Source organism: Panthera onca, chromosome C2, assembly GCF_046562875.1.
Source record: "Panthera onca isolate mPanOnc1 chromosome C2, mPanOnc1 haplotype 2, whole genome shotgun sequence".
NCBI classification, from domain to species: domain Eukaryota; kingdom Metazoa; phylum Chordata; class Mammalia; order Carnivora; family Felidae; genus Panthera; species Panthera onca.
Window position 1 is genome coordinate 140446235 of NC_138347.1, and position 27209 is coordinate 140473443.

General features: G+C 42.0%; 2 long non-coding RNA genes and 1 pseudogene across 2 annotated transcripts in view; all 3 read left to right on the forward strand.

The window, feature by feature from the left end:
• The first annotated feature begins 1388 nt into the window (after positions 1 to 1388).
• LOC144612794 (uncharacterized) overlaps positions 1389 to 27209 on the forward strand; it is a 114765-nt gene continuing 88944 nt past the window's right edge. The window contains exon 1 of the long non-coding RNA XR_013549892.1: positions 1389 to 1426. This is a non-coding gene — a long non-coding RNA (uncharacterized LOC144612794). The remainder of the gene's footprint in view (positions 1427 to 27209) is intronic.
• On the forward strand, positions 1825 to 7921 carry LOC132683033 (uncharacterized). The gene is made up of 2 exons (XR_013549891.2): positions 1825 to 2488; positions 7671 to 7921. It is a non-coding gene; the product is annotated as an uncharacterized LOC132683033 (long non-coding RNA).
• On the forward strand, positions 25050 to 25460 carry LOC132683030 (large ribosomal subunit protein uL24 pseudogene; annotated as a pseudogene).

A 27209-nucleotide genomic window follows, 5' to 3' on the forward strand; every position in this document is an offset into this window, starting at 1 on the left:
TTATTGTGGTTTTTTTTTTTTTTTTGATTGTCTAGATTTAGGAAAGTGATGGAGAAAGTGAATACAAATTACACTTACAAGTGCCCCATGCCCGTAGCCATTAAACATTGCAAATAGAAAATTGACAAAATGGTCCAGTATTTGAAAACTATTACCTGATTCAGCAAAGAAGTTGTTCGCATCATTGGTAAACCAATCAAGTTCTGACATAATTTTTGTTTCATTGTTGTTTCACGAATACACTTAAAATCTTACCATTCATGTCAGAACTGTACTTGTCAGTTGCAACTTCAGCAAAAATAATGGAATGCATTCTGTGAAAGATTAATTGGTTATATGGAACTTAGGGTAAAGAGTTGTACATTTTATAAGTTGTAAAATTAATACTACATATGTACACATGGCATTCATACATACATTCAGCAAAAATAATAAATACATACAGACACACACCTTCATAAGGTATTTTCCCCCAGAGTGGTAGTTAAATGTTTACCACTATTAACGCCCAAGAAGTAAGTGTTCCCTAGATAAAGGAAACCACGGCTCAGAGAGTGGAAGTAATTTGCTCGAGGTCACACCGCTACCGAGTGACGAGTTGGAATGTAAAACCCAGATGTCTGGGCAGAGGGTTGGTTCCACGCGTAACAGAGCAGCACTGGGCTTGGGGTCTCCTTCTTGGCAGAGCGGTTTTAGTAAGTCTACTCTGATCTGTATATACATGCAGCGCTTCCGTTCACGGGTTTGGGGGTGGGTGGAGGGGAAGCTCTTGAATCAAGGATTCAATGCAGAATAGGAGTTTACTGTTATCCTCCGGCCCCTACATGAATTTGTCTCTTACGTGTAAGAAGCATAAACTGCTTCAAGTGGTTGCAAGACTAAACGAGCTGTCAACAGTGAGCTGCAAAACTGAAGTCCTCTGCAGACGCGAGGTCATTGTTTTTCCTTAGGAAATGCAGGAAGTCGTCTCCTGGGGGGTAGCGAGTGCGGAAAGCAGGGCCCTGGACGAGGTTCTCCCTGGGTCAGTGTCTGGGGTGCCGTCCCTCACGGGCCACTCAGGGCTGTGAGGTGGCAGTTTCCAATGTAGGCCTGTCTCCGCGGAGGACTGCTCTGACAGTTAAGACCGTGGTGACCTCGACCTTCAGACACCGATTTCCAGTAACTTCCTCAGGAGAGGCTAAACAAGCGACAAACGATGACCACGTCGGCATCCCATTTCCAAGCCCCCAGACGAGAATGCGGTCGTTCTCCCTTACCCGCAGTTTAGCTTCCCGTGATTTCAATTACCCGCCCTCAGCCGCCGCCGGAAGCCAGGGACCCTCCTGAAGGAGGTAGGAGCCCAAAGCTACGTCACAAGGCCCGCCCACCACGTTCGCGCCACGTCAACACGTGGGCTTTTTGTGTGTCGGTCCTCGCGGGGAGAAGGGTGAGTACGGTGCAGGGAGGTGTTTTCAGAGAGCACGTTCACATACCTTTTATTATAGTATATTGTTGTACTGTTCTTTGTTATTAATCTCTCACTCCGCCTAATTTATAAATTAAGCTCCGTCATCGGTTTGTATGTCCAGGAAAAGTCACGGCATATATCTAGGGTTCCGTTCTTCCACACCTTCAAGCATCCACTGGGGATCTTGGAATGTTTCTCCCTACAACTAAGGGACACTGCTATGTATAAGGAAGGTCTTTAGTATTCTGGTGGATGCTATCATCGTTTAAGGTGTACATCTATCACAAAGGACAGGAATAATCGGGTCAATGTCCCTTCATAGTAAAAATAACAAGGAATTCCATGTCTGTGAGTTTTGAATATTCTCACCCTTTATTCTGGATTGAGGATACCTTTGTGGTTGTGGTTCTGCTCTTCAGTGATCTTGAGAAGATCCCTTCACCTTCTGAGTTCAGCTCCCCTCTGTAAAGTGAGGGAATTTAGCTATGTGCCCTCCCAGGGCTAACATACAATGTGACACAATGATCTATAAACAAGAGAGTTAAAAAAGAAAAGAAAGCCAGAGGGTGAAAAATTAATTGCGTGTGGGGGGAGGGGAGGGGAGAGGGGAGACACAGAAACATGGTTCCTGTAGCTAAAGATTGACAGATCACACTTGTCTTAACCTGATGTGACATTGCACCCTGCTGGCCATCTGTCCATGGTCCTTGTGTGACTCCTTGCTCCCTCATGCCTTCCTCAGTGCTCAGTGGTCACAATACCCTTAGCTCAGAGTCATCTCTCAATGTCAGGAACAGGAAGTGTGCTGGGGGAAGGGGGGGGGGGTGAGTGTCGAGGAATTTCATATCCCCTAGGGTTCCCAATGCCCAGTGGAAGGGGCAACTGAAACTGGAGAAAAGCACAAAGCACAAGGAACGTCAGAAACCCCCTGGCCCAGTGGCTGCGCTCTAGTAGGTCCCGAGTTTTTAGGTGAAAGTTTCTATTCAAGCTGAGACCTTTCCTGCATCGCAGCACTTCCCAGTTTTTGATCATAACAAAAAGGTAAGTCTTTGTAGTTCAAGTCTGAAAGAGTATAAAGTTTTTTTTTGTAGTTGATGATTCTGTCTCTTCCCCTAGATCCTCTCGATTTTATTCCAGCCCTCAAGGTAGTCAGGAAAATGTTCACCATAGAAAACCAGAACTTCTACTTATTGTCACTTTCCAACACTCTTAGCTGGAAAAATCAAAAGAATTTTATAGTGAACACCCAAACACCTGCCACCTATATTTCACCTTTCACATTTTATTGTACTTGTGAATTACAGAGCTATCTATCCTTCCATCCATCAATCCATCTTGGGATTTCTTAAAATGCATTTCAAAGTAAATCAAAGTCCTCAATGAACTTCCCCCTAAATTTTTCATCTTGTATATTATTTAGTAGAATTAAATATTGACTTATAGTTTTTTTTTTGATATACAATTTATAGACAATGAAATGCACAAGTCTTTAGGGTATATCTGCCACTTTATTTGCACAAATGCATTCTCACTGTGTAACCCAAAACCTCTCTGGAGATATAGAAAATTAGCATCATCTCAGAAGGTTCTCCCATGCCCCTTTCTAGGCAGTTCCCACCCCTCAGAGACAATAGCTATTGTTTTGATTTTTTCCACTGTAGGTTAGATTAACCTATTCTATAACTTTTTTTAAATGTTTATTTTTATTTTTGAGAGAGAGAGAGAGAGAGTGAGAGAGAGTGAGCGAGCATGAGTGGGGGAGGGGCAGAGAAAGAGGGAGACACAGAATCAGAAGCTGTCAGCACAGAGCCCGATGTGGGGCTCGAACTCAGGGACTGCGAGATCGTGACCTGAGCTCAAGTCGGATGCTCAACCCACTGAGCCACCCAGGCACCCCTAACGTATTCTATAACTTTATATAAATGGTGTCATTGCCATATGTACTCTTATATAATAAGGCTTCATCACTCAGCATAGTGTGTTTGAGATTTATCTGTCATGATTTTATTCTTTTTATTGCTGAATAGTATTCCTTTGTATGGATGTACCACAGTTTATCCTATCAGTGGGTTTCTGGGTTCTTTTCAGTTTTGGGTTATTATGAGTAAAGCTGTTAGGAATACTCCTTTGTATTTGCTCTTGCACTATAGCATGACTTGACCCTGGGGTAGAATTTGTGTTGGGTTCCAAGAGCTGAAGAAGCAGAGTATAATGTAAAGCATGAGAAACAGAGAATTAAATCTTAATCCTTTCTGCTTGAGGTGTTACAGAAAAAGCAGCTCATCAGAAGAAGCTTAAGAGCTAGTTAAAAGGGAGTTTAACGGTAAGAATACTTATTACTTATTTCCTGCATATAACCTCTGGGAGCAGGGCAATTCCAGGCTCGTTCAGTAGCTCCAAATGCTATTAAGAACCCAGGAGCTCGCCTCATACCCATTAGATTGGCCATTATTGAATGAACCACAAAAGAAAGTAACAAGTGTTGGTGAAGATGTGGAAAAATTGAGATAATTGTGCACTCGTGGTGGGAATGTGAAATGGCACAGTTTTGTGGAAAACGGTATGGTGCTTCCTTAAAAAAATTAAAATTCAAATTACCATATAATCCAGCAATTCCACTTCTGGGTATATACCCAAAAGAATTGAAAGCAGGGTCTTGAAGAGAAATCTGTACATCCATGTTATAGCAGTATTTTCATAATAGCCAAATGTTGGAAGCAACATTTGGAGTCCACTGATGGATGCAAAGCGTGTGGTTGATACATACAATGGGATATTATTCAAACTTAAAAAGGAAGGAACTTCTGACACCTGCTACAACATGGATGAACCTTGTGCTAAGTGAAATAAGCCAGTCACAAAAAGGCAAATACTGTATGATTCCACTTATATGAAGTACGTAGAGTAGTCACATTCATTGAAAATAGAGTGGTACTTTCTTGGGGATGGCAGGGGAGTGGTGGGGGGGTGTGTTTCAGAGTTTTAGTTTTGCAAGATGAAAAAGTTCTGGAGATTCGTTGCACAATAATGTGATTGTACTTAAACACTACTGAACTTGGTACACTTAAAAATAGTTCAGGTGGTAAATTCTATGTTATATGTATTTTACCACAATTTAATAAAAAAAAAAAAACCCAACCCAGTCGCTTCTGATCCTTCTTTGTCATCTTGTGCATAATGTTTTCTCTTATGGTTGCAAGGTGGTGCCACTGTTACGCATCATAGAAGGACTGTGTCCAGAGAAGAAGACAGACCTTCCTTTTGTTTATTAGGGAGAAACCTTTCTCTGGTGGCCCTAACAAACTTCACCTCTGAGCTCCCATTGGCCAGATTATGTCTCATGCTACAAGGGAGCTTGGAAAGCGAGTATATACCATTTTCCAGCCTTTGTAGAGAGCAGCAGGCTCTTCCAGAAAGAACAAGTGGTTGGGGAATGGCTTTTGGGTAGGCAACCAACAATATTATCTTCTGAATGGAATATGTTAGGGAGAATGGGTCCTTCTTTGTGAGCTCAGCATTGATGGCCACTCTCAGTGGTGATCAGAGCAAATCTTGGTTGATACAGGGATTGGCTTACCTTTAATATATGCAGGGCCAGGGCAAGAATACAAATGAAGATCACCAGCTTGCCCTTGTTCTTTTCCCACTCCTGCTTTTGTCCCATAGTATGAAGGACTTCCCTCCCCCCCGCCCCCCCAGGAATTTTGTGAGCCAGCTGACTTCATATTGGTATCTTGAAGTTGGCCACAGTGGGAATATTAATACTATGGAACTCAGTAAATGCCACAGACTAGGGTTCTTTCCACCCCAAGTATCAGTGCCCTGCTGAACCTTTCACACAAGCTCATGGACACTCCAGCTCTTTGGTCCAAGCTCTGTTCATCCCTTCTCTTTTACCATCCCTTGGGCCACATTCTGTGCATGCTGGCAATGTGGTCTGGCTGTGGGAGAACCGAGGAAAGAGCCTTGTGCAGGCATGGAAGCAGGCCCAGGGTCATTGGGCAGGGAGTTCAGGTACTGGGGCAATGTCTGGAACAGGGTATATATTCTGGGCATATTTGGCCTGAGGAGAGGGGCGCAGCTTTAGGTTTGGAACTTCTAAAGTGTGACTTTAGGGCAGGGGGCCAATAGTGTAGGGTGGGGAAGAGAGGGAAATACTTTTGTCCACTCTCCCCAATCTTCTGCCTTTGCCTGGATGGGAGAGAATCCCCCTATCCTTTATATACCTGTCTAACTTCTCATTGAAGGGAGAATTGGATATCTAATTTTTCGGAGCCCAGTACTCATTCATGGGCTATGTTTTAGTAGTGGACGGGGCTTCTGTGTCTTGAAGTTCAGGATTTTCATGAGACGCAACTTTTGTCATTTTGTAACCGCTGGGCGCCTCACCTGTGATGCACCTGGGTGTGAAGCTCGGGTTGGAATCCTTTCCATTTTAGATTCAGGAAGGAAGGAGAAAGGCCTCTTCACTTGAGTCTGTTAGGGTCAGATATGCAGCCTCTATCTTCAATTTGTACCCCCTAGAACAGTATTTCTCAAGAGGTAGTGCTCAGAGCAGCAGCAACAACATCACCTGAGAACTTACTAGAAACGCAGATTCTAGGGTCCCTCCCCACACCTCCTGGATCAGAAATTCTGGAGGTGGGGCCCAGTAGTGTTTTAATAAGTCCTCCTGGTGACTCTGATGCAGCTGAAAGATCGAGAACCACTACTCTAGAAGAATAGAGCTTCGGGTAATCATTTGCCAGGGCGGCCGGAACAAAGTACCACCGACTAGGTGGCAGGCAACAGAAATTTACTTCTCACAGTTCTGGAGGCTGGAAGTCTGAGATCAAAGCGTTGGCAGGGTTGCGTCCTTCTGAGGGCCACGACAGAAAGCTCTGTTCCGGGCTTCTCTCCTTGACTTGTAGATGGCTGTGTTCTCCCTGTGTCTTCTCATCATGTTCCCTCTGTACGTGTCTGTGTCCAAATTTCCTCTTCTTATAAGGACACCGGTCTGATTGGATTAGGGCTGACCGTAATGACCTTGGTTTAATTTAGTGACCTCTTTAAAGACCGTATCTCCAAATATGGTTACATTCTGAGGTACTGCGTGTTAGGACTAAAACATATGGATTCTTTGGAGGATACAATTCAGTCTGTAACACTTGGGAAAACTGGCCATATAATTTACGTGTCTTTCTCCCCATTCCCCAGTTGTGAGCTTATAGAGGTCAGAGACTGGGTCTTCCTTGTTTTTGTAGCTTTAGTGTCTTACAAGATGCCCAACAATCTTTCAATAAATTTAAATTAATTGGCTGTGGATGGAAGAGCTTTTTGATGTTTTATTGGGGTTATAATCTTAAAACACTTTTTTGTGTGTGTATCTGCAAAGCACACATCTCCATGCTTATGGTCTCAGGCCTTTTTTCAAGGAAGTCTGATGTAAGACTGGCTGAGGTTTTACTACCTCATGTTGCTATAGATTTTTGAGTTGCTTAATCCTGCTTTCTCCTTTTGTATGTGTGTATATGCATAGTGCAAGCATTCCTCTGGGCCCATAGATGAGGCTGACATCTAAACTCTCTCAGAAACTTGTTTGTTTGTTTTCTTCTCTTCTGCCTGAGAGCTTTTGAAAAGAAAAGAAAATATTAGCCCCGCTTCAATCAAATATAGCAGAGGATTCTAGGTGTTTGTAGTTTTAAGAACTCAAAACCAGACTGTGATAAACAGATAATTATCATTGAGAGGTATCCCACTTTATTTGCTAGGGATTTTCTATTGTTGCTTTTCAATTTAGTAGACAGTAGAATTACGAGTTGCTATGGCAATCTACCCATTGCCCAAGTTGCCTGGGCCTTAAAGACACAGAAACCACGTTTGGTTTTATTCCATAGAGCTGACATTGTTGTAAAACAGAGCACAGCAGAGTGAATACGGAATTAGAGCAGACATCCTGCCCCCACTTCTTTTCCCTTCCCTCCCCTCTTGTGGTTTCTGTGTTTACCAGGCCCCTGAATAGCCCAGTGTTAGAAATTGTATAATTTGGTTTCTGGAGTTTTTTCAAGAAAACAACCGCATTGCTGTGTCCCATGCAGTTTTGCTACCTTTGTTGGTGACAAACTATGGGAGTTAAGAAGGTTTGGGGATGGTTGGCATATATGTAGTTAAACTCCCACTTTAATACAGTGTTTGACAAATGATAGACTTCTGTCATTTCTGGGACTACCCTTCTTTCATTCAGGTGGGACATCCAAAGACCACTCCAAAGAAACTGAAGACTGGTTCTCGAGGCATTTCCAACTTGAAGAAAAAGCCTGGCAGATCTGGGGACCCATTCTTGGTTACGCCCAGAAGTAGAATTAACTGGCTAAGCTTGAGAAAACACTGGAACTCTGGCAACTGTTCTAAATGAGTTTTCTCATTCCTCTGAGCTTTGCCCGTAGCCACTGTATGCATATGTTGCAAAACTAATTATAAAAGATCTTGAGAGCCAAGGGAAGACTGATTCATCTGATAAGCTAATATGAGAGCATACCTTGGGCCTGGGTTGTAGTATACTTCCAGGAGGCATGATTGAGAAGTTAAAGAATAAAGGAAAACTCCTCAATAAAATAAAACTTCCCCTTGCCTACAGGAATTGCAATTACCCGAAGTTTGCTAGCTATGAAAGTTTAGATTTTACTGGGATGTGTTTATTTTCAGTCTTGTTTAATTTCTTTTCAGGCCGTAAGCCATCATTCAGTACTGATTTTTATGGCTACTTTTAAGGGACCAAGGAGGGACCTCCTTTTTTGCTATAGGAAGTACTTTATTTGGAAAGTAGGATTCACATACGAAAGTTACCTACGCAGTTACTGGGGCAGTTTTGGCTTTACCCTACGACTTCTTTGAGCACTCAGGGCAATCATAGACCTTGCCAGTTACCCACGCTTATGAAATGGTTGATCACAATAGCAGGAATTTAGACTGGGGAGGTCATCTGCTGCAACAGTTTTCAACTTTTCTCTCATCAGGACACATATAATGGGTGTTTTAGTTTGAGTCCTCCCAAAAGCAGACTGGAGGACAGGAAGTTGGGTGCTGGACATGAGGAAGCAGAGGTGAGGGAGGAAGAGCTGGAGAGAGAAGGGAGAAAAGCCAGTACTGGAGGTGTTAATGAGCTGGCTGCTGCTGAGGCCAAGTGGTGCTTTGTCATGTTGGGCACCACTCTGACATGCCTCAGAACTGTCCTGCCAAGGGCTGAGGAGGTTGAGTATCATCCACTGATTCTATTATTGGTTGCCTCTGAGGGCCGAGCTCTTCCCACATTACAGAGAAAGCCCTCAGGCTGAGAAACAGAGGCCTGGGCCCCTGAAGTGAGTCGTTGTCGGCAATCACAGGAACTGTCCTCGGTAGTTATAGGTGAACTCGGACACGGGCATGGCAGCAATAGTGTCTGCTTCTCTCTGTGTGAGTATCTGTCATTGTGGTGGTGGTTTTAGAATCTCATCCTCAAATTCTTGACATGCTTCCCATTCAGAGATGGGGATCTATGGCTTTTTTTTCGTGAATATAGGCAAGCTTGGGACTGCTTTGACCAGCAGGATATGATAAAAGTGATCTTATGTGACTTCCAAAGTTAGGTCATAAAAAGCCACGCAGATTCGACCTTCGTTGCTGGGGTACTTGCATTTATTTGGAGCTTTGACCTGCTATGTAAGAAGTACAATTACCGTGAGACTGCCACAATGCAGAGGCCGTGTGTGGTCAGCAGACCCCGCTGAGCTCCCAAGCCATGGCTAGTGTCAGCTAGCTAGCCCTGGCTAGTGAACTAGCCCCGTTGAACTTCCAGGTCTCTGCAGCCTCAGTCGATATCTGACTGCCACCCCCAAGTGAGAACTGTCCAGTCAAGCACTGCCTGAATGCCTGACCTTCAGAATCTATGAAAAAGATAAAATGATTGTTCTACACTTTTACACTTGGAGAACTTTGTTATGCAGTCATAGTAACTGCAACACTTACCCTGGGGAAACTGGTGGTATTGAGGAAATGCTCACAGAACACATTTTGGGGTAGGGGTAGCCTGCCATTTTCCACAGAAGTCACTGGAAGCCCAGGGAGGTAAAAATATTCACCTGAGTTCACATTAGCATTCCCCCCCCCCCCACCCCAGCTGTGGCATTATCAGTTCCTCATCTGCTGTCTGAGGATGCGGTATTACTGGAAGATGATATTTTGAAAAGGGCTTTGTGAAGAGTCTGGGAGCACCTTGCACTCAGACTGTGTGCCTTTTCTTTCCTTACTTTGGAATTCAGCAGTAAGATTGTGCTGACTGCTGCTTCATAAAGAAACCATCTCATCCTCTTTATCCAAAGCAGTTAGAATCAAGGACAAAGAAAGGAAGGAGAATGACTTGTTTAACCAATCTAGAAATCTTTCCATCATGTGAATATTTTAAATTTGGACAAAAACTCTTAAAAACTTGGCGTTCCAGTGAGGAGTCATGAGTGTGGTTTACAAATGCTGGGACTCTTTGAGGGCTGGGAGAAGAAAGTTCTCTGAAATTTTAGCCTCAGAACCATATGAACTTGGAAGTCACTCCTACAAAAGGGAATGTCAGTGTTACACAGTGTCATTGCACTGTAATGAATGGAGTGTAAATGCGTTCATTCAACAGCACATGGATTCCATTTTCCTTGATGATACACTTGGATTTAGAAATGAAGGAGAAAAGCCTTCAGAAAATAGGTTTTTGGTTTTTAAAATATGTCATATTAAAAAGAATTTCAAAGCACCAAACTGTTCTTGACAACAGATGAACCCAAACCTCTGTCATATTTATGCATTTCTAGTTCAAACCCCCAAGGCTGATTTATTACCAGCCTCTTAGAGAAGTTGATCATAATCCTTCTTTATGTCAATGGGAATAGAAAATTTGAGATAAAAAATGGCCCTTCTGATGGCTTTCCCTGACTCTGTGTGAGTTATAGAGACTGTATGGCTGGGTTTCAGAGACTGTTAAAATGGTCCTAAAAAATTTTAACTGAAAAGTGATCAATTCACAGACTGCATATAGATAAATCTTCATCACAGCTGCTTTTTTTTTTCTTTAATGTTTTTTTATTTTGAGAGAGAGAGCACAAGCTGGGAGAGGGGCAGAGAGAGAGGAGAGAGAGAATCCCAAGCAGGCTCCACTCTGTCAGCCCGAGCCCGACTTGAGGCTCAAGCCTACAAACAATGAGATTGTGAGATCATGACCTGAGCTGAAATCGAGTTGGATGCTTAACCGACTGAGCCACCCAGTTGCCCCTCTTCATCATAGGTTCTAAAGTGGCTAGACTTCAGCATTCCTCGGGATCCCTGAAATGCAACCTTATGTCTTCTGTTTACAGAACACAGAACATTGCTGGGACAATGATTTGATTTCTATTTTTTTTTTTTTTTAAAGACTAATTTAGGTTTTAGGCACAGTAAGGAGAACTGCTGGGAAAATGTGTACCCAAGGTTCTCAGGGCATTCTGCAACTTAAAACACTAAAATAACAGTGTAAATTAATATGTGTGTAGAGTGAGCATAAGTGTATGCTTATTTGTTTATACCTGCCTCATCACCAAACAGAAGTCAGCTTGTTTTTTTTTTTTTTTTAATCCCGTCTATTTCCTGTAAACTGGAAATTATTTCTAAAGACTTGATTAGATTCAAGTTAATTATTTATGGCTATAGTGCACTGTAGGTGATGTTGTGCTTTCATATAGCATCATAGCTATTTATTTAGCTCATGGTTCTGTAGGTTATTCTTTAATTTGGGCAAGCTCAGCTGGGAAGAGCTAGTCTAGGGTGGGCTTGGTTAGTCTTGGCTGGGTTTACTCTTGCATCTGGTCAGCTGGTGGTTTGTCTGGGTTGACTGGCTTATGTAGGCACACCTCGTTTTATTGTACTTTGCAAATATTGCGTTTTTTACAAATTGAAGGTTTGTGTCACCCCTCGGTCAAGCAGGTCTCTTGGTGCCATTTGTCTAACAGCTTTTGCTCCCTTTGTGTCTCTCTGTCACATTTTGGGAATCCTTGCGATATTTCAAATTTTTTCATCATTATGCTTGTTACGGTGATCTGTGATCAGTGATCTTTGATGTTACTATTGTAATTGTTTTGGGGTGCCATGAACCGCACCCATACAATAAGGATGAACCTAATTGATAAAATATTGTCTGTGTTCTAACTGCTTCACCAACCAGCCATTCCCCTGTCTTTCTCCCTCTTTGTGGACCTCCCTGTTTCCTGAGACACAATATTGAAATTAAGCCAATTAATAACTCTACAATGGCAATGAAGTGTTCAAGTGAAAGGAAGAGTCAATTGATGTGGCAAACTTCATTGTTCTCTTATTTTAAGAAATTGCCACAGCCACCCCAAACTTTGGCAATCCTCACCCTGATCAGTCAGCAGCCATTAACATGGAGGAAAGACCACCAGCAAAAAGATTACAACTTGCTGAAAGCTCAGATGATGGTTAGCATATTTTAGCAATAAAGTATTTTTTTAAACTTTATTTATTTATTTTGAGAGAGAGAGAGAGAGAGAGAGCATAAGTGAGGGAGGGGCGGAGAGACAGGGAGAGAAAATTCCAAGCAGGCTCCACATTGTCAGTGTGGAGCCCGATGTGGGGCTCAAACTCATGAACTGTGAGGTCATGACCCAAGCCAAAACCAAGAGTTGGACGCTTAACTGACTGAGCCACCCATGCACCCTGCAATATTTTTAAATTAAGGTGTGTCCATTGTTTTTTAGACGTAATGCTATTGCAGACTTTATTAGACTATAGTGTAGGGTAAATGTAACTTTTATACGCACTGAGACACTAAAAAAAACCTATTTAATTTGCTTTATTGTGCTATTCACTTTATTGAGGTGGTCTGGAACCAAACCTGCAATATCTTTGAGTTATGCCTGTAATGGATTCAGCTTGGATGGCTCAGATGAACGAGACCTATCTCCAGGTGCTCACTTGTCCTTTTCCTTTAGCATGATATTTTGGACTTATTCACATGGCAACTCAGGGTTCCAAGAGTGAAATCAAGAACACACAAAGCCTCCTGAGGCATGGGTTCTGACCTTGTACAGTATCATTTCCGTAAGAGAAAATCTCAACGCCAGCCCACAAGTGGAGAAAAAGACTACTTGATGGAAGAAACTACAGCATGACATTGCTAGGGCATAGGTACAAGGAGAAAAAGAATTTATGGTCATTTTTTCAATCTACCACACGGGGTTTGTGTTTTTCACAAATGGGCCAACTAGCGGGAAAATTTCCCAGGCTACTGTTGAAAATGTAAGTTTTTGAGAAACCGGGTATTATGAATGCGTCCGAGTAACAGAGAAGCCCTGAAAATGAGAATTTTGAGTTCAGTGTAGATGGCAAATCAGCAGTTGGTGAGGAGTTTTTTCTAAAAACTATTGTGGCAAAAACTTGCTGTGGCGTATATGTGTATATATGTATATGTGTGTATATGTGTGTGTGTGTATATATGTATATGTATATGTATATGTATATGTATATGTATATGTGTATGTATATGTATAAAATTTTGCCTCAGTGTCTCAACTATAGAATAGGGACATCCAGTTAGCTCACTTGAAAGTGTAACTACCAGGAAATAAAACCTGTAGGGTATAGAATATACTATGGACGGTTGCAAGACATAATAGTGCTGTGTAGAGTAGGATCACTTTAGAACAAAGTACCATAGACTGAGTTGCTTAGGCAACAGAAATTTATTTCTTGCAGTCTATAGGCAGTAAGTCTGAGGTCAGGGTGCAGCAGCGTTGGGTTTTTGGTGAAGGCTCTCTTCATGGCTTGCAGAGTCTGCCTTCTTGCTGGAGAGGGGAAAGATTGAGAGAAAGGCGGCGGGGAGGGGAGAGAAAGCTCTCTTACCTCTTCTTAAAAGGGCACTGATCCCATCATGAGGACTCCACCCTTATGACCTCATCTAAACCTAATTACCTCCCAAAGGCCCCCCACCCCCAAATATCATCATCTTGGGGGGCGCAACTTCAACATAGAATTTTGAGTGACGCATTTAGTCCATAACAAGTTGCACACACAATCACATTTTCCTGGGTTATATTTAATGGAAAGCAAGCAGCAGTTTGAATGTTTAGGTAGATATGGTAGGATATTTCCAATATTTAAAGGGCTCACGTGTGGAAAAGTAATTAAATCTTGTGGTGTCTCAGAAGTAGAATTGGGAATTGCAGATAAAAGCTATGAGGATTATAGAAAGCTGACTTCGGTTTATTATAAGAAAGTCCATTGGAAGTATTTGGGCTCGCTGTAATGGGGGAAATAGCCTGCCATATGAGGTCACAGGTTCTATATCTTTGGTTCAGAGAAAGGTCTTGCTTCACTTCACTGGTTGTCAGTTCTATTCTACACGGGGCATTTTAAGTATTTGGTAGATGGTGGATTTTATTTTACTGTGGTGTAGTTTTGTTAGGGATAAGTATAGGGACTTCTGCAGGGTATTGAGAAGAGGGACTCTCAAGAATATGACACTTGTTGTTCCTGAAGAATCTGTACATCGGATGAGAAAATGGCCTCCAATCCAATAATTTTATCCTTTGCTGAACCAAAGGCTGTGTGACCTGCTAATCCTCATTTTCTCAGCAGGCGGCGCTCTAGCACCAGGGATTGCGTAAAAAGTATCACTTGAGCGAAACAAGGACTTTTTTGGTTAATGTTTGTTTTTCAGGCAAAAAAGGAAAGCTGTTAGGAAAAATAAACAGTTTATCAGGCATTCCGACAAAGACACTTCAGAGGGAAGACAAGCTGTCGCTTCAAGGACAGGAAGAAAAATCCCTGCGTTTGTAGAAGCATCAGACGCTGCGTTGAGTGCCTTGCAAGGAAAAAAAAATCGTGAAATGAGGAAGAAAAAACAGAGATAATAGAGAAGATTAAGAAAATAGAAAACAATTGAAATCATCTGCAAGCAAGCATGGAAGAGTAGAGCCTTGGGAGAGAGATGTGGAGGAGTAGCATAGCCATTGGAAAAAATGAAAACTACTTTAATATAATTGAGAATCATTCTAAGTATTCAGATGTACCATTTACTTTAGATGCCATAGCTCCTGCATGATTGGTTTCAGCTGCCCAGCCCACATCCCTTTCTTGTTTTAAAGCTTTCAGTGTTTTCGAGGTCTTCAAGCACATAAATTTTTGCACCTAATGACAAGTGCGTGATTTCTGGATCGAAGTCACTTCACTGTTTTCCAGATTTTCAAGCTGGGAAAAGAGTAGATGAGTTAGGAACCCAGATTTAATGAAAGGGATTGGGGCAGGAAGAGTTAAATTAAAAGGAAATTGTGAAATTGGTTGGATTTCTGAAGTGCCATCTATGCTTACCTCTTCCTGGGATTAGGGAAGATGCTCCCAATTTAGTCTTCACTTCCTCTAGTTGGCCACTTAAGTGAATTTTCTCAAGAAGAACTTCTTGACATTTATCTTTTTATGTATCAAATCAATAGCTTAGAGAATCTCTTTTTGTAAGGTGTTTAATGCAACATCATTTCACTTGGTTTACTCATTCGCATAGCGAGGTTTAATCAGCAGAGTACATTACAGTAACCTGAAAATAATGCATAAAACCAAAGGATAGCCACTGTGAGATTGTTATTATGATCTACCCATGGTCTCTGTAATATTTGAGTGAAATTAATGTGATGGCAGAACTATTATATACATGGTTCTGAAACTTTGGTGTGCATCAAAATCACCTGAGGGCTCCTTAAAATAGAGACAGCTGGGCCCTACTCAGAGTTCCTCATTCAGTAGGTCTGGAGTGGAGTCAGAAAATGTAAATTTCTAACAAATTTCAGCTGGTGTTGATTTGCTTGGTCCAGGGACCTCACATTCGGAACCACTGACACATTTGCTGAAAGGTTCTATTTGATTTTGTTGTAACTTTGGTTCCCCACTCCCAACATGATGTAAGCTCAGATCAGATATTTAATTAACAAAGAAGGAGGAGGACAGAGTGTGAGAGTGTGCCTTGTTGAATACCTCCTATGCTCCTACCCCTATTTTGAGTTCTTTACATTCTTTTTTTTTTTTAATTTTTTTTTTTTAACATTTATTTATTTTGAGACAGAGAGAGACAGAGCATGCACGGGGGAGGGGCAGAGAGAGAGGGAGACACAGAACCGGAAGCAGGCTCCAGGCTCTGAGCCATCAGCCCAGAGCCCGACACGGGGCTCGAACTCACGGACCGCGAGATCGTGACCTGAGCTGAAGTTGGACGCTTAACCGACTGAGCCACCCAGGCGCCCCAGTTTACATTCTTAATCTTCTCAGTTGATCTTCCCTATGATCATAAAAAGAGGGATTTACTCTTCCCCCTGAACATACGTAGAATCTAAGTCTTGAAGAGCTGGGGAACTTTCCAAAGGCTGTCAGCTAGCAAGTAGCTGAACTGGAATTTGGACTCTGGTTGTGCTTGACTACAAAGGCTGCATTATGCAAGAGGACTTCAAAAGCATTCATCAAAGTTTGATTCATTGAATTTTTGCAGATTGCAGTGCAAACTGTCTGTACACGATTGACCACAGACAAACTCCTTAATTTCTGGACCTAAGTGTTTCCATTTCTAAGGAGATAAGTATCTCTCAGGCTAGTATGAGGATTAAGTGAAACAACGTATGTCAGAGTGCCTAGTATAGTATCTGGCATACAGTATGTGCTCCTTAAGGCTGAACTCCCTTTCCTTTCCTTAGAAATGCATGTATTTAATCCAAGTTCATCTTAGAAATGAGTGAGAAAGCTTTGACTAGAATAGAGACGCTCAGATTCCAACTTGTCCCAGGGAACTTGAAGTGCCTTAGTGGGGATGGAAGGCAGCCATTCTTTTGACAGTAGGCAAGACCGACCTGGGTCTTCTAGATTTCTCCAGATGGAGCCTACCTCTACATTTGCTTCTGATGATAGTGGGTGTCTGTCACAAATACCCTGTTCTCACCAGTGCAACCAAAAGGAACTGGACAGTCTCCAGGTGAGTTTTCCAGAAGCCCTGTGTATTCCACCCACTCTCTTGGTTTGGATTCCATCCCCTTCCCGCGTACCTTCACTTGGTAATCCCATTATCCTTGTTATTTCTGAGTCTGTTTCTTTTGACTAATCTTTCTCCTGGATGTGGATCATATTTTCCTGCTTCTTTCCATGTCTAGTAATTTTTTAGATGTTGACCTTATAAATGTTATTTTGTTGGGTGTTTAGTTTTTTTTGTCTAAATAGAATGTTGATGTTTATTTTGGTAGGCAATCAACTTACTTGCAGCTCAGTTGATCCTTTCTATGCTTGTTTTTACGTTTTGTTAGGACTGGTCTGGAGTACCCTTCACTCTGCTACTAAGGCATGACAATTCTGGAATTGCTTTGAATTTCCTCTTTTTAATGAGTTGTCTCCACTCTGGCTGGGGGGACCTAAACATCTCCTAGGCTCTGGGAATTGTTCAGCTGCTAGCAGTTGTCCTGTTTTTGGCTTTGTGGAGATTTATCGAAGTCTTTACAGATTAGTATTCAGTTGAAGACTTGAGGAGACCCCGTGCAGATTTCTTGAAAACTTTTTCTGCATATGAATTCCAGCTATTTTAGCCTCCCAAAGGGCCTGGCTTTGTATCCTTAACTCAAGTGAGTCTGCCAGGTTCTGTCTGGGTTCCCTTCCCTGTACCGAAATCCAGAAATTACCTCTAGGCAGAAAACCAGGTCAATTGTAGGAAGGGTTCACCTTACTTATTTCCTTTCTCTCAGAGATTACAGGCCTTCTCTGCCTGATGTCAACTGTTTCATATATTTTGTCCAGTTTTCTAGTTGTTTACAGTGTGAAGGTATGTCCTGTACCTTACTACTCCGTGAATGGATGTAACAATCTGTGCACCTTCACTTGGTGGATTCCTACTTGGCTCAGTTCTAAGGCTCAGTTCAGCCACCATCTCTCTTGGGAAACCTTCTGGATTCCTATCAGTTTGACTTAGGTGCTACATATTCACCTGCTGTTTATTTTTCCATCTGCCCCCACTCCCAAGGCTATGAGCTTCTTAGAGCATGGGTTGCAATATCTCAGCATCTTTAGCCCCGAGCATGGCACTTAGAACTAGTAAGTGCTCAATAAATGCCCAATGGCTAAATGAATAAATTACATTGATTTGTATTTTTTGACTTTAAGGTTTGCTAAGAGTGCTCCTCATTCATCCTTTATTTCTAAGGCTCTTCTTCTCTGGTCTTTCAAACTCGAGAACATGTTGCTATAAACAACCCGTGTCCTGCACAGGAAATATGGGGGAAGTCTGCTCTAAGTCGTTTGTATCCTATGGCATAAATGACTAACTGTACATCAAAATGTGTGACCTCTGCGTGGATAGGGTTAGATAGCACCCCTGGGATAGGGTTGCTAGGTTTAGCAAGGAAGCAAGCAAGCAATTGTGAAAAACAAGACACCTAGTTACGTTTGACTTTCAAGTATAATATTTGGGACATACTTATACTAAAAAATGATTCTTTTTTTTTTTCTTTCCAAAATTCAACTTTAGCTATGCATCCTTTTTTATCTGGCAGCACTACTCTAGGAAGTAGGTGCTCAGTGGGGGCTCTATTCTTACCAGTGAAACATAGTGAGATGTGATGTGTAATTCATGGTATGTGTCACTGCCTGGTTAAGGTTGTTGAGGTGTGTGTTCCCCACTCTGTTTCCCCTTCTGCCTGAATGCAGAGGCCTAGGATGCCTGAGGGGAGGAGCAGGCCACAAGTAGGGAGAAACCTGTGTGCCTGCATTGCATATGAACGGGAGCTTCTCACAACCTGCTTTCGACTGCTCCGTGAATGAGAAATGAACTTCAGTTGTGGTGAGTCAGTAAAGCCGTGGGGTTTGTTTGTTAGTAGCAGCTAATATGGTTCTACTTCATGTTCTGTAGAAGAAGTGACATGTGAATATTTTCCCTAAGGTTCTATCCACACTGCCTACTTGGAAGCTGCAGTTGCATATCTCAAGATACCTCGAACTCTGTATGTTCGTTCAGACCTGAATTTGTGATTTCTCCAGCACCAAACTAACTGGTCCTGTGCTCTTTATCTTCTGTGAATGGCATAACCATCCACCCATTCTTTTTTTTTTTTAACTGTTTATTTTTGAGAGCGAGAGCGAGCGAGCGGGAGAGCAAGAGCGAGCCTGTGGGCGAGCGGGGGAGGGGCAGTGAGGAGGGGCAGCGAGAGAGGGGGACAGAGGACCCAAAGCAGGTTCTGCGCTGACAGCCTCAAGGCTTGAACTTGCAAACTGTGAGATCAGGACCTGAGCTAAAGTTGGACGCTTTCTTGTGCCACCCAGGTGCCCTACCATCTACCTACCCTTGATGCCTCCTTTTCTCCCATCCTCAGTATCCAATCCACCATCAATCATGTACATTTTGCCTTTTAAACAGGTAATCAGCACACCTCTTTCTATTTTTGTTGCTACCACTCTAGTCCAAACAATTCATATCTTTTGTATGGACTACTGCTGTCGCCTACATTTTGTTTATCGCCTGACCCAGTACAGCCTCTCAGCCAATCCATGTGTCTGCTTTGCAGCCAGACGTGATCTTTTCAAAACCCAAATCTCCTCTTGTCACTCCTCTGGCTAAAACTCTCAAGGTGTTCCATTGCTCTTAGGACAGCACCTCTAATGTGACCTCCCAGGCCCTGCAGGATCCGGCCTCATGCTCCCTTCTCTTTTCTAAATTCTAGTCCTCATAGCCCACCCCTGCTTCTTTGAATGCTCTATACATTCTTCTCCACAAGCCTTTGTACAGCTGTGCCCTTTGCTAGGTATGTTGCCTTCCAGCTTTTTGCTGAGCGAATCCTTAGTTTTTTCTTCAGATCTCAGGACTAAGTTCAGTCAGTTCCTTTCAGGGAAGCCTATCCTGACTTTCCTAAACTAATTACTTCTCTTCTGAGTTTTCATAACAGAAAGTAGCACTTAAAAAAATTTTTTTTAAATTTTATTTTAGAGAGAGAGAGAGCATGAGTGGGGAAAAGGGACAGAGAGAGAGAAAAAAAATTTCAAGCAGGCTTCCTGCTGAGTGTAGAGCCCGATGTGGGGCTCTATCCAATGACCCTGGGATCATGAGCTGAGCTGAAATCAAGAGACACTCAACTGACTGAGACGCCCAGGTGCCCCAGAAAGTAGCACCTTTTTTGTAGCCCTTACAACGATAGTGACTTTTATTTATATGCATGGTTCTTTGATTTAATACCTGTTTTCTTACCCGTTAGCTCTGCCACAACAGAAAATATTTCTTTTTGTGCTTATCACTCGATCTTAAATACGTATTTGTGTCAGGTAGAGATCCAACTTAAATGTTTTCTAATTTAGTTTCCAGTTGTCCCTAAAACACTTCTTAAATAATCCTTCTTTTTCCTACTGGTTTTAAATATTATATTTATCTAAATGTATTCTGACCCATAATGAGTCTCTTATAATTTCCTATTCTCTTTCATCTCTCTATTATTACACTAGTGACACCTTAAAGATCTTTTGATATTTGGTGGATTAAGTCCCTGTATTGCTCTTATTTTTAAAGCATTGCTTGACTGTTCTTGAATATTTTCTCATTCAGAGGGTATTCATAATCAGTTTGTCAAATTTCACCAAGGAATCATATTGGGATTTTGGAGCATTTGCATTGAGAATTTATGGGTTGATGTAGGAAGGACATAATGAGTTTTACAATAATGAATCTTCATACCCAGGGGCATGGAATGTCTCTCCCTTTATTCAGATCACATTTTATCATCTGGAGAAAATTTTTATAGTTTTATTCATGTATAAGTTTTGTACGTTTCTTTTCAAGTATGTACTTAGGCATTTTATAATTTTTTGTTGCTACAGTGAGTGGAATTTTGTTTCAGTATCAGTAAATTTTTATATATTCATTGTATTTTACCAGGATAAGAGAAGGGAAAAGGTTAGCATGTGTGTTACAAAATGTTAGCAAATAGGAAAGGAAGTACCTGGCATAGCAATACCAACCATCAAATAAACATGCCCCAATGATGGGGTCTCTAAAGCCCAAGAGGGCTCAGTCTCCCACAGTTCAGAAATGAGGGGAAGGGATCAGGGAAAGAGCAGAGAGGTACACACTTTTTTCTCCCCAGTAAATTCAAGATTTCACCCAAAGCTTTGGTTTCTAGTGGTAAACATGCATGGAGCTACATTTATCTATCTCCTATTAAACAGTCTTGTGGCCACTTTGACATAAGTTTCTTGCACCTGTATAAAATCCCTAATTGACTTGGATATACATTCATCTTCCTTTCTTGGTCTGTCCCTGCTCTCTACATGGAAGTCCCCCTTCTTGCTTCTACTTCTCTCTACTCTAGGTTTAGAAATTAAGGTAGGTTTGAGCCATCCAAATACAAGTGTGTTAGTATGAATCACATCAAAGAATAGTCTTGACACAGGAGATTGGGAACCAGGGATGAAATGTTCTTAGCTTCTTCAGGATTTTTGCATAAGTCATTTATGAGTCGTGGAGATACCCCACAAATTAAATTGTATGTGTGTGGGCTTTTTTGGGGGGGGGGAGAAAAAAGTGGGGATAGGGTGAGAGTCAAGTTTTTAGGGCAGGAGATCTGGCCCAAAATGGGAAGTAGGGGAAGGGGAACACAGAAGAAAGGATTGGGTAAGACTCCCACACTTTAAGAAGAGAGGTCATTGAGCTATGCTCCAGTTTCTTTTGCCTGGCACAGAAACTTTTGTCAAAGATGCTTTGGCTGTTTTTCTCAATATAAAAAAAGAGGTGTGTAAACAACAAAACCCCAAAAGAACATGGAGAAGACCAACACATGATATTTACACAAACTAAGCCACCTAATAGCCACCCAATCAGCTACTCATGCAGTCCTACAAATCCCAGACAAATATGATAACTAGAGGTTGGCAGAGATTAGGGAAGACAGGGACTCAGGATCAGGCATACATCACCCAGTGTGTTCTATTGCATTTGCCCCATTTCATCATGTATGTAAATATTGTTTACATCTACATATCAATAATTTTTAAAAAATATTTATTTTTGAGAGAGACAGAACACAAGTAGGGGAGGGTCAGAGAGAGAAGGAGACTCAGAATCTGAAGCAGGTTCCAGGGTCTGAGCGCTCAGCACAGAGCCTGAGGCGGGGCTCAAACTCCTGAACCTTGAGATCATGACCTGAGCTGAAGCCGGATGCATAACCGACTGAACCACCCAGGTGTCCCCTACATGTACATATTGTTTAGTGCTGAACTGTAACTAAGGTTACAGTTCCTTTCTTTATTTCATTTTTTTAATCACGATCCCGAATAGCATTTTATGAATTTTGTAATTATTTTACAAAATCTAGTGCTCCACTATGGAGAGACAGTTTTTGTTCCTATTGCATTGAAGTTATTGTTTATATTGCTAGGAAAGTATTTTAATACTCCTTATATAGATTATGTGCGTTTCTTTCTTTTTTTTAAATTGACTTGCTTTATTTTTTTTAAATTCACATCCAAATTAGTTAGCATCTAGTGCAACAATGATTTCAGGAGTAGATTCCTTCGTGCCCCTTACCCATTTAGCTCATCCCCCCTCCCACAACCCCCCCTGTAACCGTCAGTTTGTTCTCCATATTTATGAGTCTCTTCTGTTTTGTCCCCCTCCCTGTTTTTATATTATTTTTGTTTCCCTTCCCTTATGTTCATTTGTTTTGTCTCTTAAAGTCCTTATATGACTGAAGTCATATGATTTTTGTCTTTCTCTGACTGACTAATTTCACTTAGCATAATACCCTCCAGTTCCATCCACGTAGTTGCAAATGGCAAGATTTCATTCTTTTTGATTGCCGAGTAATACTCCATTGTATATATATACCATATCTTTATCCATTCATCCATCGACCGAAATTTGGGCTCTTTCCATACTTTGGCTATTGTTGATAGTTGCTATAAACATGGGGGTGCATGTGTCCCTTCGAAACAGCACACCTGGATCCCTTGGATAAATGCCTAGTAGTGCAATTGCTGGGTTGTAGGGTACTTCTATTGTTAGTTTTTTGAGGAGCCTCCATACTGTTTTCCAGAGTGGCTGCACCAGCTTGCATTCCCAGGTTACACTTCCTTTCATTTTACTTTTTCCAGAGCTGTTAATCACATCTATTTATTTTGCTTAGTTTTCTTCGTACCTTTTGCTAATTTATCCCACACCATCTGGCAGATAATTTACCAATCCCAACCTCCTGCCTTCCCATATCTCCCTCCTGGAGTTCACCTTTCTGCTCAAGTCTGGACTCTGTGCTCCTGGGCCTGCTGTCCTCCTGGGACTTCTCCTCTTAGGAGTTTTCTGTCCTCTCTTCTCTGTTGGGTTCAGTTTCCTGGATTCTGTGCCTTCTTCTGCCTCGGTTATTTTCCTCCATTTCTCTCCGGGAGCTTTTAAAATCTCTTCTTTATTCCTGGTGTTCTGAAATTCCACAATGATGTATTGTAGAGTGGGTTATAAATGGCTGATTTCTATCCAGAGAGTCACATGCTCCAGTTCTGGAAGTTTTCTTTTTTTTATTTTTTAAAGTTCTTTTTCCCATTGCCTCCTCCCTGCCCCATCTTCATTTCTGGAACTCCCCATATTTGAATAGTGAATCTCGCAGATTGAACTTCTAATTATCTTACTCTTTTCTTTCCTCTTATTTTATGTTCTTTTATTTATCATCTGCGGGATCTCTTTTGTTGACTTTTCTAAACTTCCTATTGAATTTTCAATTGTGTCTATCACAGGTTTAGCTTCCAGGGGCTCTTTCTCTCTCTTGTTCTTGATGCTTTTTAAAAATAGCAGCCTGCATTTGGTTCGTGGATGTGACAGTGTCTCCTAGGACTCTGTGTGTATTCATTTTAAGTGGTTTTTTTCCCCTACAAGTTGCTTTTTTTAACGTCCTGCGTAGCTCAATTTCTTCCAGTTCCTATTCCTATTTATTTGCTTTGCTCTCTGTTTTCTGTTCAAGGCTTCCTTTAAATGTCAGGTATTGCTGAGACATGGGTCTGTTAGAATGAAGAGTGAGGCACAGAAAACTGGCAGACGTGTGTGTGTGTGTCGGGGGGGGGGGGGCAGGCTCTCTCACTGCTGGCCTCTATCCTAGGGTGGCCGAGTGGTGAACTGGCTTTTTCACTGGGAAATCCTGAGATTTTAGTATCTGTATGTCTTTTCTCTGGGGCTGTGCAGTTTCTCCAGAGAAGGATCTGCCTATCCTGTGCTTGGCGGTTTCCCCACCATGGTTATAGAAGTTCTGGGAGCTTGGCTGGGAAAGGGAGGGAGGCAGAGCTCTCACCATTCAGGAGGCAGAATTTCACTAAATTCACCACTTTTAATTCAGCACCTCACCTTAACTTCCCACTATTCCTGATGTTCCAGAGTCTGGGGCTTCCCTGAGACATTTCTCCAGAGGGTAGACCATTCTTGTCCTGCAATGGTCAGGGAGGGGTAGGACTGCGATTTGACTTTCAGTCAAAACCTATCTTTCAGTCTGTGATGTACATGTTGAGGTGCCAGATCTCCCTTCAAGGAAGGACTTGCTGCCCCAGCTGCTGTCAGCAGGTAGCCTTCAGTTGTCATCCCCCTCGTGTGTTTTTGCTTCAGCTCAAGGTCATGCCCTTCTCTGGTGGCCCACATGCAATGATGGGTGGAGGTGAGACCTGAAGGCTGGGCCATGTTAGCTCCACATGGGACAACTCTGATGGGCCATCTTAGGTCCAGAGCTCCTCATGGGGTTGGCCAAGGTTATTTATTGGGCCTTCTTGACTTCTTCTTCTTCTGCCTGATCCCTTCCATAGCTGTTGATCCCAAAGAGGCTTCCTAATGTACATCCTGCCCTCTCAACACCATCTCGGACTCTGTTCCTGGGGATGCAAACTGGTGACAACAGCCTAGACTTAATCTCCTCCTCCTCGATCCTCTGCAGGAGCTGTGGCAATCCCTGAAGGGGCTGGCAGCTTGAGGCATTCTCAGCAGCTGGGCAGTAGGTCCTTCTGTGAAGGGGCATCTGGAAGGCACGTCCTCATGTCACACTGCCACATTTGATTCTCTCTACCCAGTTCATTGGGCTGGGGGCTGTTTTGTTTGTTTTGTCTTTTAAATTAAAAAAAAAAAAAATATATATATATTTTAATTTCCACACTGCCAGCACAGAGCCCGATGCAGGGCTCAATGTAGGACTTGATGTGGGGCTCAAACCCACGAACCACAAGATCATGACCTGTGCTGAAATCAACAGTCAGACACCTAACCCACGGAGCCACTCAGGTGCCCCGGCTGGGGGCAGTTTAACTAAGGATCCCATTCTCAGTGGTGGAACAGGGAGTGGCCTATTATAGGAGGAGTGGGATAGGTTTTGGAAACCAAAGGGCTGGATTTGTATAACTCCTGATGGGTCAACTGTGATTTTAGACAAGTTGCTTCACTTTTCTGGATTTTATTTTCTCTTGTGCAAAATGTGGAAAATAATGCCTATCTCTTAATAATGCCTACCTAGACCTGTTGTGAGGGTTAGAGTCAGTAACTCATGAAAAGTTCCTAGACCCTTTTGCTGCCGTCACTGAAGTGCCACGGGCCAAAATGAAGTTCAATCCCTTTGTGACTTCTGACCGGAGCAAGAACTGTAAAAGGCATTTCAATGCACCTTCCCACATTTGCAGGAAGATTATGTCTTCCCCTCTTTCCAAACAGCTGAGACAGAAGTGCAACATTCGATCCGTGCCCATGTGAAAGGATGATAAAGTACAGGTTGTGCAAGGACACTACAAAGGTCAGCAAATTGGCAAAGTAGTCCGGGTTTACAGGAAGAAGTACATCATCTACATTGACTGAGTACAGTGAGAGAAGGCGCATGGCACAACTGTCCACGTGGGCCTTCGCCCTAGGAAGGTGGCTGTCACTAGACTAAAACTGGACAGAGACCACAAAAGGATCCTTGAAGGAGAGGAAAAGGGCAAATATAAAGAAGAAGATTATATTGAGAAGATGTAGGAATAAAGTAATCTCATACACAGCTTTAAATAAAGGCTGTTTGGGAGTTCCTGGATGGCTCAGTCGGTTAAGGTTCTGACTTTGGTTCAGATCATGATCTCACGGTTCATGGGTTGGAGCCCTGCGTTGGGTTCTGTGCTGACAGTGTGGAGCCTGCTTGGGATCCTCTCCTTCCGTCTCTCTCTGTTTCTCCCCCATTTGCATTTTCTCTCTCTCTCAAAGTAAATAAATTAAAAAAAAAAAGGCTGTTAAAATGAAAAAAGAACAAAAAGAAAAGTTCCTAAGACAGTGCTTGGCACATAATGAAAAAAAAAAATATTTTTTCCCTATCTGGATGGTCTTCCTTTACCAGTCTGTGATTCCAGAATCTTCCCAGGGAAAGTATGAAGACCAAAGGAATGGTGGCATATCTGGCTTAAGGTAGATATCAGTATATGAAATGTTTATGGGCCAGTCTGTAGGAATGTTTCTGGCAGCATGTCACAGAGCTCTGTCTTTGTCCCCAAAACATTTTTATTATTTTTAAAAAAGTTCTTAAAAATTTTCACAAACTATAGAAGAAGATATTCTCATTATATATGTATGTATTTCGGCGGATAAAGCTAAAATTACTCCTGATCATCTCCCAGAGGTGATGACTGTTACCAGTTTGACGTGCTGTTTAGTTGTTTATTGATTTCTTTATTTATCCATCCATCCACCTCTTGATCTATTTTACCTCAGAATTTCTTTACTAAAGGACATGTTTCACTGGTGGTGTGGGAGGTGATTTTAGGTGGTACGTCAACCCAACATAAAATAACTTTGAATCACAGAGTGAGAGTTATTCTCTTTTTTTTAAAATTATTATTATTTTTTTTTGGTACAACATTTAAGTTCTCTGGTAGCAAATTTCACTTATACAATACAGTGTTTTCAACTATAGTCACCATGTTTTACATTTGATGCTCAGATCCTATGTCTTATAGTTGAAAGTTTGTACCCTTTACTAACCGTTTCCTATTTACTCTATCCCCCTAGCCCCTGGCAACCATTTTTCAGATTCCACATGTAAGTGACATCACACAATATTTGTCTTTTTTGGTCTAGCTTATTTCATTTAGCATAATGATCTCAATTGTAGCACGTGGTAGGATTTCTTTCTTTCTCATGGTTGAATAATATTCCATTATGTATGGCAGGTCTTCTTTATGGCTCTTTAAAAAATGCATTTATGTAATATACGGATATATAGAAATACATAGTTTTTGCTTTTACAAATATGCTATCACACCGTACATGTTCTGAAAATTGCTTTGTGCTCTTAAGTCAAGCTCATATTAAAGAAAAAACCCGTCCCTCCCTTTCTCCTTCCTCCTTTTCCTTCTCCTCTCTTCCCCTCCCCTCCCCTTTATTTCCCCCTTTTGCTTCTCTTAGGGGAGGCAATAGGGGAATCATGCCTGTTGTTTTCTCTACCACAAACAGAGCTCTGATGATTCTCTTTATTCCTGCCATCTTGTGGACACGTGCCAGTGCTTCTCTGGTGTGGGTCTTGAGTAATGGGATTGCTGGATCAAAGGATAAGCTCATCTCAAGTGTCAGTGCGTTCTGCAAAATGGCCTCACCAACAGTCTGTAATCTCACTAGAGTGGCGAGTTTGCCCCATCCTCTCCAACATTCAATATTATAAAACTTTTTGGATTTTGCTAATCAGACAGACGGGCCTCAAATGGATTCTCACTGTTATTTAATCTGCATTTTCCTGATTAC